The sequence below is a fragment of the Equus caballus genome, chromosome 2, assembly GCF_041296265.1.
Source record: "Equus caballus isolate H_3958 breed thoroughbred chromosome 2, TB-T2T, whole genome shotgun sequence".
Taxonomy (NCBI): Eukaryota; Metazoa; Chordata; class Mammalia; order Perissodactyla; family Equidae; genus Equus; species Equus caballus.
Genome location: NC_091685.1, coordinates 11,569,709 through 11,582,817, shown reverse-complemented (window position 1 = coordinate 11,582,817; position 13,109 = coordinate 11,569,709). Strand labels below are relative to the sequence as shown.

At 50.0% G+C, this 13,109-nt stretch overlaps 1 pseudogene; it reads right to left on the bottom strand.

Annotated features, from left to right (window-relative positions):
* Positions 1-483: 483 nt before the first annotated feature.
* LOC100064146 (cytochrome P450 4A11-like) lies at positions 484-12,810 on the bottom strand (annotated as a pseudogene).
* Positions 12,811-13,109: the final 299 nt, after the last annotated feature.

Below are 13,109 nucleotides of genomic sequence, written 5' to 3'. Positions count from 1 at the left end.
CTAGCTGATGGAAAGTCAAAGAGAGCTTTTCTCTCCTGAGATCCCTGGAGGTCCGGTGGCCCGGCCAACACCTTGGCTCTGGACCAGCGAAGCCATTTCAGACTTCTGACTCTAGACTGTAAGAGAAGAAATTTACATTGTTTTAAGTTATTACGACTGCAGTAGATTAGTATTTACAGCAAAGGAAAACAATAAAGGGACAGACAGGTGGACAGAAAGGGAAATACAGGGAGAGGGCAGACAGGCTGGAGGACAAGCAGGTGAGAAGGAGTTAAGTGACAGTCAGAGCTGCAGGTGAGTCAGAGACAGACACACAAACAGTAGGGAGCCTGGAAAAGGATGAGAGAGAGAAGAGTGACAGTCTGATGGGCAAGAGGCAGGAGATCAGGTGGCCTGGCAGGTGGGCAGAGAGAAAGCAGGAAGTGGGCAGACAGGCAGTGGTAGGAGAGAGTGACAGGAAGACAGGATGGACGCAGGGGCCCCTCAGAGCCCATCATTGTCCCCACAAGGGTTAGAGGAGCTTCCTGAGATGCAGGTGGAACCCATTCTTGGACTTCAACACGATTCTTGGAATGGGAACAGGGACTCTGGATGGATATGGTGACAGCTCAAAGCGGAGCAGGGTCAGGGCCACGGCCACCTTCAGCTCGTTCATGGCAAACTGCTTCCCGATGCAGTTCCCGGGCCAGGGAGGGGAAGCAAAGTGAGAAGTGGGCTCAAACTCTGTTTGGAGTTGGGCAGGCATTGACCACTGAGCCCTAGCCAGGAACAGGGCATTCGGGGCCCTCCTACATGTGGCCCAGCCTCCATCCCATCCTTCCAGGTCACACACCTCTACCCCAAGCTTTGGTTTGCATTCTCCGCTTGGCCTCTGTCAAAGCCTACCTCTCCCCCAGGACTAGCTCCTAAGCGCTACCTCTGCTCTCAGCAGGCCTGAAATCCCGGTAGGTGAGGGTCAGCGCTCTAGTCACCAGTCAAGTCAAGCGAATCACTGAAAAGTTAATTATTAGTTTGCTCACTCCCTCCACAAGCAGTTTCTGATTTCACGACATGGAGGCCATGTCAGGGCAAGGTAGGGGGCGGGATGGTTCACACTCTCAGACCCTCACGCTGTAGGGAGATACACAAGGACCCAGATCCTCAGAGAAAGGACAAGTTGGAGTTGTGTAAGGACATCAGAATGGCAGCAGGGAGCTGCCTCTAGGGGCCATGCATTAGCAACCCTCAGCCTGTCTTACCATCTGCCTCCCAATTAATGGTCCAGACCCGTGCCTCCCCCTCATCCCTTCAGTCAACCAGCTTCTCTAGCCTTCCAGTCTAGTCCAGAAATGTCCCTCCTTGCCATCCGTCAGTCTCCTCATCTGGGCTTTTCTGTCTGCCTGCCTCCCTTCCTTCTACAGCGAAGCCACAGCCCAGCTCACTCCTGTGCCTCCATCACAGGAAGGACTTGTCCAAATTCCTCAGCTGGCACCAAAGCCCTCTATGGGTCACTGCCTCACTCACCTCTTACCTGTCCAGCTCCACTTCCTAGCTCAGCTCTTGTTGAGATCGCTGAGAATGCCTCCCTCCACCTCTGCCTGCCACATGCTCAAGGCTAAGTCCAATGACAGCTGCCCTCACCCCTCTGCTGGCTCTACCTCTTCTTCTCCAAACCTGTGAGGCGCTATGAGTGTTTTACTCAAGGACATATCACTTTCCTGTGCCCAGGACAGTGTTAGGAATACAGAGCAATTCAACTATCTGCTTAACAAGTGAATGAGTAAAAGAAAGAAAGAAAGAATGAATGAATGCTATGTGTCTTGAGTAGCCCAAGTCTATGAGGAAGGACCCAGTGCTGGGTGAAACCAAATGCTAGAGCCAATTTCTGGAAGTACAGCTAGCTTAAAGCCTGTTCTGTGAACATTGATCCACCATTTGAAGAATTCACAGAATTATGGATTCAGAAAAATCTTGTTTCTAGTAACAACTTACAATGTTTGTAGAAGTTCCTGATTCACCGGACGATATCAGCAGCACTGGAGGATTTTCACAGCAGTCGCTCTGGAGTGGACTCATCCAGTCCAACAGCTGTCTCGAGTGTGCTCTAGATTTTACACACCAGGAAGCTTTCGAAGGCATGTGTCATACACGGAATAGTGGGTCTTCTCTCAAAAGCAGTGGATGGTCCTCATTGTTGTGCTTTATGCCAACATTGGACCTTGTAGACTCTGGGAATATAGTATACAGATCCCATGTCATGTAAAGAATTTTTCCAACTGGAAAATTTGTCATGGTTATGTGAATATTAATATGCAGTCAAATTTTATTGGGATAAACTGCAAAAGCAGAGAAGACACATGTGGCTGCGAGACTTTCTGTCAATGGCTACTGTAACCTTCCATGTATGTGGCTGAACAGTCAGGACAAAGAAGGGCCTGGAAATCCCAAGACACACAAACATCACTGAGACATTGAATGGCGGATCAGAGAATTAAGTAGAAAAGTCCCTGAGCCGGACTGCGAATGTGGGAAGAGAGAAATCAGCTGTTAAGATTACTGATAATTGACAAACTCAGACATCTGAATTTTAATTTTCATGAAAATTCTAATTCTAAAAAGCCATGCTCCTAAAGTGTGGAAAACCCCAGAATACACTGAACTTTGGAACAGCCACTGTCACTGACTGTGGCAGCCACTGGGAAAGTCAGTGGGTCAAAGTCCCTGTGGCGTGCCCAGAAATGCCACTTTTCTTTTGTGCAGAGACACACACCTCCTTCCCAACACACTGACATACAGGGGCATAATGCAGACGCCAATATGAACACAAGAGGTCACAAACATCGGCTGTGCACCCAGTGACACTCTTTCCTCAAGTATTGGACGTCTCACCTTGATCCTCCTGAGAAGGGCAGGAAAGCGTGGCTGTGTTGAGCAGGACTCAGTACAAACCGGGAAGGACCAAACACCTGCAGAGAGAGCCCCAGGACCAGGACAGGTGGGGTCAAGTCCCTCCTTCCAATCCATGAGGTGACAGGACTGCCTGAGTGGGAGTGGGAGGAGGTGTTGGTCTGGAGAGATCACCCCATCCCTTCCTCCCCCGCCCATCATACCTCTGGGTTTGGCCACACCTCCGGGTTGTAGTGAAGGGCATAAAAGGAGAGCATGACCGTGACTCCTGTGGGGCAGAAGGAGAAGAGAGCAGACTGATCATACACAAGGGGCGGGTCCCTGTCCCTGTGGCAGGAGGGGGCATATGCATGCAGGAAAGACCTGAGGGCCACTTCTCATCAATCTGAGTGGAATGAGCCTGCTGCAAGAGAGGTGGGGTGGACACGGCAAAGCTCATGTGCACAGATTAGGAGGAGATAACCAGGACCCAGGATTGAGAAGCAAGAAAGAATTGGGGGCTTACTTTTTGGAGCAACTCAAATGACAACTCATGTTTATCAGGTGCCATCCATGAGCCCTTGGGGGATATGCATTAACTCATTCAATCCTCACATCCACCCTCCAGGAAAGGCTCTCATAGCCCCATTGTTCATATGAGGCACCTGAGCCTCAGAGAGACTGAGCAACTTGCCTGTGATAACCCAGCTAGGATGTGGCAGGGCCGGGCTTCCAACCCAATGGGAGGTGAGCCAGAGGGTTGTCTCCAACTGTGGCAGGGGTCTCAGATCTTGTAGTCGGCTACTCTCTGCCAGCAAACTGTGGGGTCCTCAGAGACTGGAGCATCTGATCCATGACAGTGGATTCCCTGATCTCCCTCATTTGCCTAGACCCCAATAAAAGAACCACATCTCCCCTGACCCCTGTTTGATTGTCTCTCCAGCCCTCGTATCTCAGGGAATTAGAATTTTAGGGCTAATTCCCGAGCCCACATTCAGAGGCTAGCATTTGTTTACTGGGCTTTTACTGGTCTCAAGCTCTGTGCCAAGAACTTCATACACCTCATCCTAACTACAAAGTAAGTATTGATGTTCTTCAGAGGAAAACAAGACCCAGAGAGGTTCAGAGCTGTTCTGGGACACATAGATTTATGACCTCCATTGTGGCGTTCTTGCAGTGCTCTGGTTAGTGAATGTGATGAAATTCATAACTCTGCATAATGAGCGTCCATCGGGGAAGGTAAGGGGCTTGCTGAGCTCTCTGCCAATGCTTGGTACTGGTGGATAGAGTCACAGTGCCTCCTTGATGCACATGGTTGTGTCGGGCATCTGGTCCAGGTGGTCCCTGAAACCAAAGCCCATCCTGAAGGGCGGGCAGGGTCTGGGCAGACCAGGGGCTTCTCTAGCTGAGTGGGCAGGGCTCTCCCATCTCTTGAGCACTCACCAGCTGATGGAGGCGCCATCCCCCAGGAGGCTCTGGATCTCCTCCCGGAACCTCTGCTGATGCTCGGGGTGCGTGACCAGAGCATAGAGGATCCAGGAGATGCCACTGGCTATGGTGTCGTGGCCATCGAACATGAACTTGTCCACCTCAGCATGGAGGTCCTCATCAGACAAACTGCTCCCATTCTCCATCTGAGGAAGGCACAGCAAGAGTGCAGGGTCTGCCCCACGTTCTGTGCTCCTGGGCAAAGCCTCAGGCCTCTCCTACACACACTCACTCTGGCAGTGAGGAGGATGTCCAGGAAATCCAAGCGTCTCTTCTTCCTGACCTTCTCCAGCTCTCCCTCCTTCTGCAGGTGAGCCTTCCTCAGGTTTATCACTCATTCTGTGGCAGAACAGTGGTTCTAAGGAAGAGCTGAGAGCTCTGGGTTCCCAGATACGGCAACCCAAAGCAGCCCCATCAGCCCCCTGCCCCAATCTGGGTGCCAGGTGGATCAGGATGAGTGTAGGAGTGGGTATGCATGTAAGGGGTGAGAGCTCTTGCACCTTCTTGTTGCAGGTCAGAAATCCCCTTAATAGCACAGCTCATGGAAGCTCAACTTGAATGCTTCCAAGCAAAGAGTTCACTTAATCATCACCTATGTGATGCACAGCACCTGGACCCTGACATTACCAGGTCGGTTCCCAATGCCTGCACCAGGGAAGTACACAGCACGAGTGTGTCTCAGCTCTTGAAGGGGAACCAGGGGGCCTGGCTCTACCTGAGGAGTCAATGCCAGTCCCTTTGAAATGTGCCTGATGAAGGAGGGGAGTAGCCCAGGGAGCAGGAGCCAAAACATGTGTGTTGATGGGCTAGCTGGCAGGCCCGGTGGTTCCAGTGGCCATCAGGGGTCAGTCTGTAGATGATGTCATTCTGGTAGAAGACATTCCTCAAGCGGAAAAAAGCCAGACTCTTCCGGTCCTCAACGGCCTGGGTGTAGGATTGCAAATCTTTAAAGGGAGAGGATGCAGGTGAGACTACAGTGGAGGGAGGCCTCTGACCTGGTGGTGGAGTGGATCTATGGGTGTAGGAGTCCTTAATCAGTGGGGACAGGACACTGAGGCATTGGTCATTGTCATCTCACAGCGCTTGAGACCCTCAGTCCCTCATTATAAGTGGTGTGGTCAGCCAGGCTTCTATCTGTGCCAGGGCTCACCGATCCATGGCTGAGTCAAGGTTTGGTCTAGCTGGAATTTGAATTTGTCTGGAACTGTGGGCAGAATCTTGCTTCGTGTAGAGGTGAACATCTAAGTTGTCCCACTTGCTACTCAGGTAAGTCCACACCAGTAGGTAAGAAAGAAAACCCTCCAGCTGAAGGGCAATCACTGACCTGTCTGTGTGGATGCTGCCCTGGTGGCTGAAGGTACACTTCATGATGGTGTCCAGGGTCATCAAGAAGATGTGCCCAAAGATCTCCAGATGTGAGCCCTGGCTGAGGAGCTCCTCCCATTTGTCCTGTGGTGGGAGGGAGACATTCATTCTACTCTCTCCCCTGGGAGACTCATGATGACAAGGCCATACTCTCTCGCTCTCTCTCCAGATACACTGTTTGGAAGCCCTCACTTTCCAGAACAGATGCATTAGAGCAAATTAAGAATGTAAGGCAAATGTTTGTAACATGCGGCCTATTTTGTCAGAAAGTTTTACTATACAACTAAACATTTCTATCATAATAGTCTGAGTTAGTTTCGAATTTTAAGAACAAGTTATGATGATAACTGACTTTGGCAGACCAGAAAACATTGTCTTTAAGGAGACAAAGGGGAAAACTTCACTCTCGTGGGGCTGAGCTAGACATAAGGGACAGGAGAAGTCCGAATTTAGGGAGCACAGATGGCAAGGCAAGAAAAATCCTAGGGGATAGTACTGGGGCTCCAAGGGAGTGACACCAGGGACTTCAATTCCTTTCATTCATCAAATGTTAACTGAACACAGTTGGTGAGAAATCAGAGTCCTGATTGGAAGTGAGGTCATGGCAGGTCCTTGCTCTGAAAATATAATCCTGGTCTCCATTTCCCTCCATGGAGTGGCTCAAAACCTTGCAGAAGCCCTGGGCCCCAGTCAGAGCCCACCTGAGTGACATCCTGGCTTGTCCACCCCATCACTGAATGTAGCACTGCTCAGGTTAGCCACAGTCAGGTTGTCCTGCTGTCCAGAGGAATGACCCTTGCTCTAGCCTACCAGGATGAATTTTTGCAGGTGAGAGAAGAGCGTACCATGTATCCACCATGGCCCGCCTTTCCTAGAGTGATGAGCAAAATGTGGATCCAAGCTGCAACCTGGATACTCCCCTGTCCAATACACTTTTGGGGAGCCCTGTCTCATAATGTTATTCTAGGTGCCTGTGTCCGATGGATGTCTGAGGGACACATGTGTTTGGACTGGCCCCTGTGAGTTTTGCTGTGTGTGAGCATGTGCAGGTGACAGAGGGATGGGCTTACCAGCATCACTCGGACAGATTCGGCCATGAGACCCACGTAGGGCTTAAGGATGTTATAGTGGAAGGCTGGGGTCAGCATCCGCCGGTGCTGGAACCACGTCTGCCCATTCAACAGGAGCAAACCATACCCTTGGCCACAGATGAGTGTGTGGGGGTGGGAAATAGCATAAGAGCAAGGGCTGGGACAACTTGGGAGGAACCAAAGGTATCAGAAGAAGGCCCATCATCGACAAAGGCAGGAAAGTCTAGTATATTACAGGAATGAGGATTTCCCCAAATGGCTGGCACATAGGAAGTGATTATGAAAGCCGTGAGATAAAGGTTGGAAAAAAGTAGGTGGCATGTCAGAGAAGGACTTCAGTAAAAGTCGGGCTGAGACCATGGTGAAGACTGAGAAGTGATGTGGAGGAAGCTGAGCTTTGGGAGAGCTCTCACCACCATTAGGAAGGGGGAGGGTCTTGTTACAAGAAGAGAAATGAGGCTTGATCCAGAGATGAGGGTCATGACCTGGTGGCCAGGCATCTGTTGTTCTCCGTGAGCACAATAGAGAGCTCTTGGCAAACCGAGCTGGCAGGTGGACCGCAGTCCTAGTTAGATGTACTTACCAATCCAGGGAGCTAGGAATCTTTAGGTACCAAGAGACTTTGGGTCTGAAAGGTAAGGAAGGACATTATAGGAAGCTGCAGGGGACCAAACAACACTGGCAGCTCTCAGGAGCCTGCTTTAGTCCAGACCATGGGCTGCCACCATTCCTGATGATTATCAACTGCCAGTTTATCTTAACCACTGCCCATCTGCTTCCCCTCCTTGACTCTCTGTCCTGATAGTCACTGTGGGCTCAGGAAGACAGACTCAGTGTCCCAGCAGCAAGGCACCCACAGGACTAGAATGTTGAATCTGCAAGAAACACTAACTCTGTCCTCAGTGCCAAAGAAAATACAGAAGACCGATTTTCTTGCAATTGGTGGTGGCTTAGCCATCCCATGAGCCAGGACAGGCAACAGTTAGAGATGCCAAACCCAAGTCAGTGTGCAAAGGAAATTGTCTTTCGTTCTGAGGCAATTTACATAACAGATCATCTCCATTTGGTTAAAAAGGAAAGAAAGAAAGAAAAGAAATAAGAAATTCAGCCCCACACAGCTCCCTAAGCCTTCAGTTTATGTAAACAGTGTTGGCCTTAGGCTGGCTTCTGGCTGGAGGGTAGTTGGAAGAGGGTCAGGCATTGATGGCTGAACTGCCAGTCTCTTCTGGAATTTCACAGACCCAGGGGCATGGACACAAGAGGGAAGAGCTGCCCCAGCTGGGGTGTGGGTTTTGCTCTCACCTGATCTCCCCAGGATCACCTTCATGTAGTCAGGGTCATAGACCGTGAAGAGAACCTTGCTTCCCCATAACCAGCAAAGAGAGGCACGCGGGAATTTCTCTACCCTTTTCAGAAGCTCTGGTAGTTCTTGGCCCTTTTGGAACTGTCACCAAGGGAAACACAAACCAATAAAATCTTTCTCTTTAGGTCCAGTGCTTGGAGTGGTGGTGAAGAGCAGGACGGCAACACAGAGATATTTCTGGATGTATCAGCAGTGATTAGGAGTTTGGAACCATTTCTGATGAACTGAGCTCTGATCAGGTTTCTTGTTCTCTCACCAAGACTTGGCCTAAGGCCTGATTCTGGCTTCTGGTTGGGCCATCTCTGGGCCCTCACTCAGAACTGCCTCGAGAAACTTACCCAGAGCAGTTGCTTGATAAATGCCCAGTAACGCACTCCATGGTGTACAAAACTTTGCACAGACTTATATTAGAGCTATTGGTTGAGTTGTGACCCCTTCAAATTCATGAGTTGAAGTCCTAACTTCCAGTATCTCAGAATATGACTTTATTTGGAGATAGGATCTTTACAGGGTAATCTAGTTGAAGTGAGGTCATTAGGCTCAGCCTTTATGCAATATGACTGGTGGCTTTATAAAAAAGGGGAAATTGGGACACAGAGACAGTCAATCATCAAGAGAAGATGATGTGAATAGATGTGGAGAAGATACTAATTTACTAGCCAAGGAGAGAGCCTGCAACAGATGCCTTCCTCACAGCCTGCAGAAGGAACCAACTGTACCAATATCTCGGTTTGGACATCTAATCTCCAGAACTGTAAGACATTAATTTCTGTTGTTTTATCCACCCAGTTCTCTGTAGTTTGTTATGGCAGCCCTAGGAAACTAGAACAATTATGTACTGCTCAGGGCAAACTTGTGTCCAGTGATCCTGTGTCACTGAAGAAAGAGGAAACCCATGTTGAAGGACATGCCATGGAGCTGCATTGCAACCCAAGCCTACCGACCCCAAGGTGTCCTTACCCCTGATTGCTAAGGCTCCCTGGATGTCTTTATTATCATATTCCAACTCAGTGTTCTCATCTATGTGTACCATGTTGGCAAACTTACCTTTAATACCTGTGATCTCTGCTTTCTTAGAGCCAGCATAGAGCACAGTTCATAGGAATTATGCCTTATATTTCAAAGAAGGAATTAGTGCATGAAGGATTGAATGAGTACATGTAGGATAGTGATTGAGTGAGTCTTGATTAAAATTCTTGTTGCAAGTGACAGAATAGTCTTGAGCTAATGTAAGACAAAGAAAAAGGACAACAAAGAAGGCTGAGGACCCAGGGATGTCTTAGGGAGCCCAAGGGTAAGGGTCAGCCACTGTGGAAGGGGCAGATCCAGGGACTGGAGAGCTGCCAGGACTGAGTCTCTCATTCTTTCTCTCTGTACACGCATGCATTCATTCTCTCAGCAAATGTTTATGGAGGCTCTACCTTGTCCTAGACACATTTCATCAAGCTGGTGATACAGCCACAAATAAACACACAATTGTCCCTGTCCTGTGGATCTGGATCCCTGTGGTGGAGAAGGGCAGTTCTATCCTTCTGCGGTTGGGACTTTACCATTCTACCACATGTCGTGTCTGAGTGGCCCTGGGAATCCTATTCTGAGAATCTGATTGTAATATCACGGCTGAGGGGTCCACTTCCTGCAATCAACTGTGCCTGGGGTTTAATAGTGCTTTCATGGGCACATCTTTTGTGGGGAAAGAGATCACAGAGTAGGTGAGCCGAGCAGACATCCCCAAATGTTTCCACTACAGTGAATGAAAAAATACATGAATGAGTAGGTGAGTAAATGGATTCTCTCATTCATTTATTTGATAACAGTGTATGGAGAACTTACTTTGGGTCAATTGCTGTCCTCATTGCTAGAGATTCAACAGTGAACAACTCAAGTCCCTGCTACCATGGAGCTTATGTTCTAGTGGGGGTGGGGGTGGGGCAGACAATCCTGCCCTTAACTGAGAAGCATCTTGTTGAATGACTTCGGAAGGCCTCTCTGTGGTCCAGGTCATGTCCATCATTGGCGCTGCCCTTCTCCTTGGATGCAGTACAGGGACTGACCAGTGGAAGCCTCTTACTACCCCAGCTATGTTACCTGGTCCTCTAGGATCCCCTCATACTGACCCAGAAGAGACCTGGGGATACTTTTCAGCACAGCAGCATGCCTTCTTTCTGATTGCTTGGTGCTCAAGCCAGTAAGCCTCCTGGAAACCCTGCTTGTGGGCACTGTCACAAGCTCACTTAGGGGACACCAAGGAGCTAAACTGTTTTCTGCCTATCCATTCTCCTCTCGGGGCCAGTCTGGAGCCCACTGATCTGTCAGCCCTCTTGTCAATAGCTGGGGCTGCCATCCGTCCCTGAGCAGGTCTGGCCAGAGCCAGTCGAGACTCTTATAGAGGAGATCGTGGCCATGGTGGCAGTGGTGGTAACCCTGTAGGTAAATACTTGTGTCCATCTGGGCTCCAGGATGGGGCCACTCAGGGCAGGTGGTGTTCCACTTGAGCTGTCCTCACCTGCCTGCTCCTGGGAACTGGAGCCACAGAGGAATTTCCCCAAAGGGAGGTGCAAGGAGAGTAGGTAGACGGGAAATAATGAGGCCACACAGGCCATCACCAGGAAGGAGGACTCAGGGAAAGATGGAGCTCATTGGGGCTATTTGGATCGTAAAGTTGTGAGTCTCTTCTTCATAGTTCCCGCTGGATTTTGCCCCTATTTAACGCAGTGAGTTTGTGAAGGCTACAAAATGCTTTCCCTTCACAGGCATTGATATTATTTAAAATCATACAAATTAGAGTGACTGTAACGGTGGCCCTTGTTGGTGCCAGGTCCCATTTCAAGATTATAGGAACTCACATGAGTGCTATCAGTATCATCATCACCCCCAATTTACAGATGAGGAAACCGAGACATAGAGCGGGTATTCAAAGTATGTAGCAGAGCTGCGATGTGAATCTAGGTGGTTTGAAAAAAGAGCCCATATGTTGAACTGCCTCAACTTGTCACTTGACATCTGGCCTGAAAGATTAGTTTCAACCAAATTACATGTGGCATTCTAATTCCTGACTCAGCAATAACAGAGGTATTGAATAAACGGAAATCTCAGACAGATTTATAAGAGCAAGAAAACTTGGCTGCAATATCTGTCAGGCCAGCAGAAAGTGAGAGGTGATTCAGCAGCAGGAGGGTGCCATCCGTGTCCTGCAAAAGTCACTGGAAGAATTTTTAGCGGCCTCTTATCTGAAATCCTAGCTCAGAAATGTGACAACTGCATCAACAAAAGGTCACAATTTCTCCAATTTAAGAAGTCATCTGGAGTCATCAGTTCAACAATTTGCATGAACAGACTGTGCTCTGGCTGTCTCTCTGTGGCTGATATAATAGTTCTTGTCTTGGCTCCCCTCTGCTGATCATCGCTTGGTCTCCTTCCCTGAGGAGAAAGAAACCTCAGCTCTCTATAACACCCCACCTCCTAAGGCTTGTTCAGTCCACAAACCCTTGGTAAGCCCCTCACCTGGAGACCCGTAACCTTGCTCTGCACCCTCTCCCCTCAGGGATCAGTGCTAACAGAGCTGCCTGGGGAGGCACTGTCTCTCACCCATCCTGCAGGCTGCTCCATCCTCTGTCTCTCCACACACCTGGGTTGAACATCCCTATGTGTCAGGCTCTGTGCTGGGTACCGGGGCACAGGAAGGGGGACGACATCCTCAACCCCAAGGAGCTCACAGTACAGGGGTTTGAGGATGAGAGCTTGGAGGCAAACAGACTCTGTTTAGTGGTACCACTCAACTGTCAGTACTCCTTACCTGGAACCATCGTGGAACCCTCCTCGCTCACATGTTCCAGTGACTTGCCAAGATTTTAGCACTGAAATCACCAGTCTGGAAAATCCCTCAGTCTCAGGCACATCGAGCTTGTTGGCCCCTTACACCTGACATGACCCCCCAGATCAGCAGGTGAGCCTTTCTTCCTGGGACATGACACTTTCTTAGATTCCTGTCTGTCCTCTCCACAGACAGTGAACCCCACAGGGCAGGGACCCATAGAGTGACGTCTGTGTCCCCAGGCAAGCTCAGGGCCAAGCAGAGAGGTTGGAGTTGAGTGACTGGGGGAGAGAAACATCTAGAAGCCTGTTCTTTGAGAATAGCTGAGGTTGCTCAGCCTGGTAAGAGGAGAGATTCAGGAACAGTCATTTTCCTAAAGTGCAGGGCTGTCAGGTCAGCCTGCAGATCTACCTAAGGAAGGGGTGTCTGACAGACCTGAGAATACCAGCACAGGCTCCCTGTGAGGGAGTGAGCTCCCTGGACTGGGATGAGGAGCAGAGACCTGAGAGGGAAACTGGGTTTTCCCAGGGGACACATGCTCATCACACAACATGGCTTTGTCAGATGGATGTGCAGACCAGGCTCTCAGAGCCCTGGCCCTCTCCACCCTCCCACGCCCTCCTTCCTACCTCCCGGCTGTGCCCGTAGAGCCAGTGGGAAGGAGGGCACGGGAACTCCTGGAAGGCTTTGAGCAGCCACTGTCTGCGCAGGTAGAGCTGGGCGGCCTTGAGCAGCAGCAGAACCAGGCCGAGCAGGGAGGTCACTTCCAGGAGCCCAGAAACACTGCCCAGGGGTCTGGGGGGCCTAAGCCCAGAGACACTCATGGTGCAGAGGTTTGTGGAGTCCTGACTTGCCTGACTGTTGCTGACCTCCTCTGCGCACCCCAGCCCAAGTCAGTCAGGAGAAAATTGTCCCACCCACCTGTGGTGAGGGTGAAGGGTGAGGTCAGAGCTTAGACCTGGGCCACCGTTGTTGATTAACTATGGAGGATCCATCTTGGGAAACTGGGAGAAAAGCTTTCTCAGCTGACGGTGATAATGGCTCAGTACATATCAACATTCCACTCATCAGTTTCCTACACAAACACTTAATGTTCACCTACTATGTGCCAGGCAGGACAGTA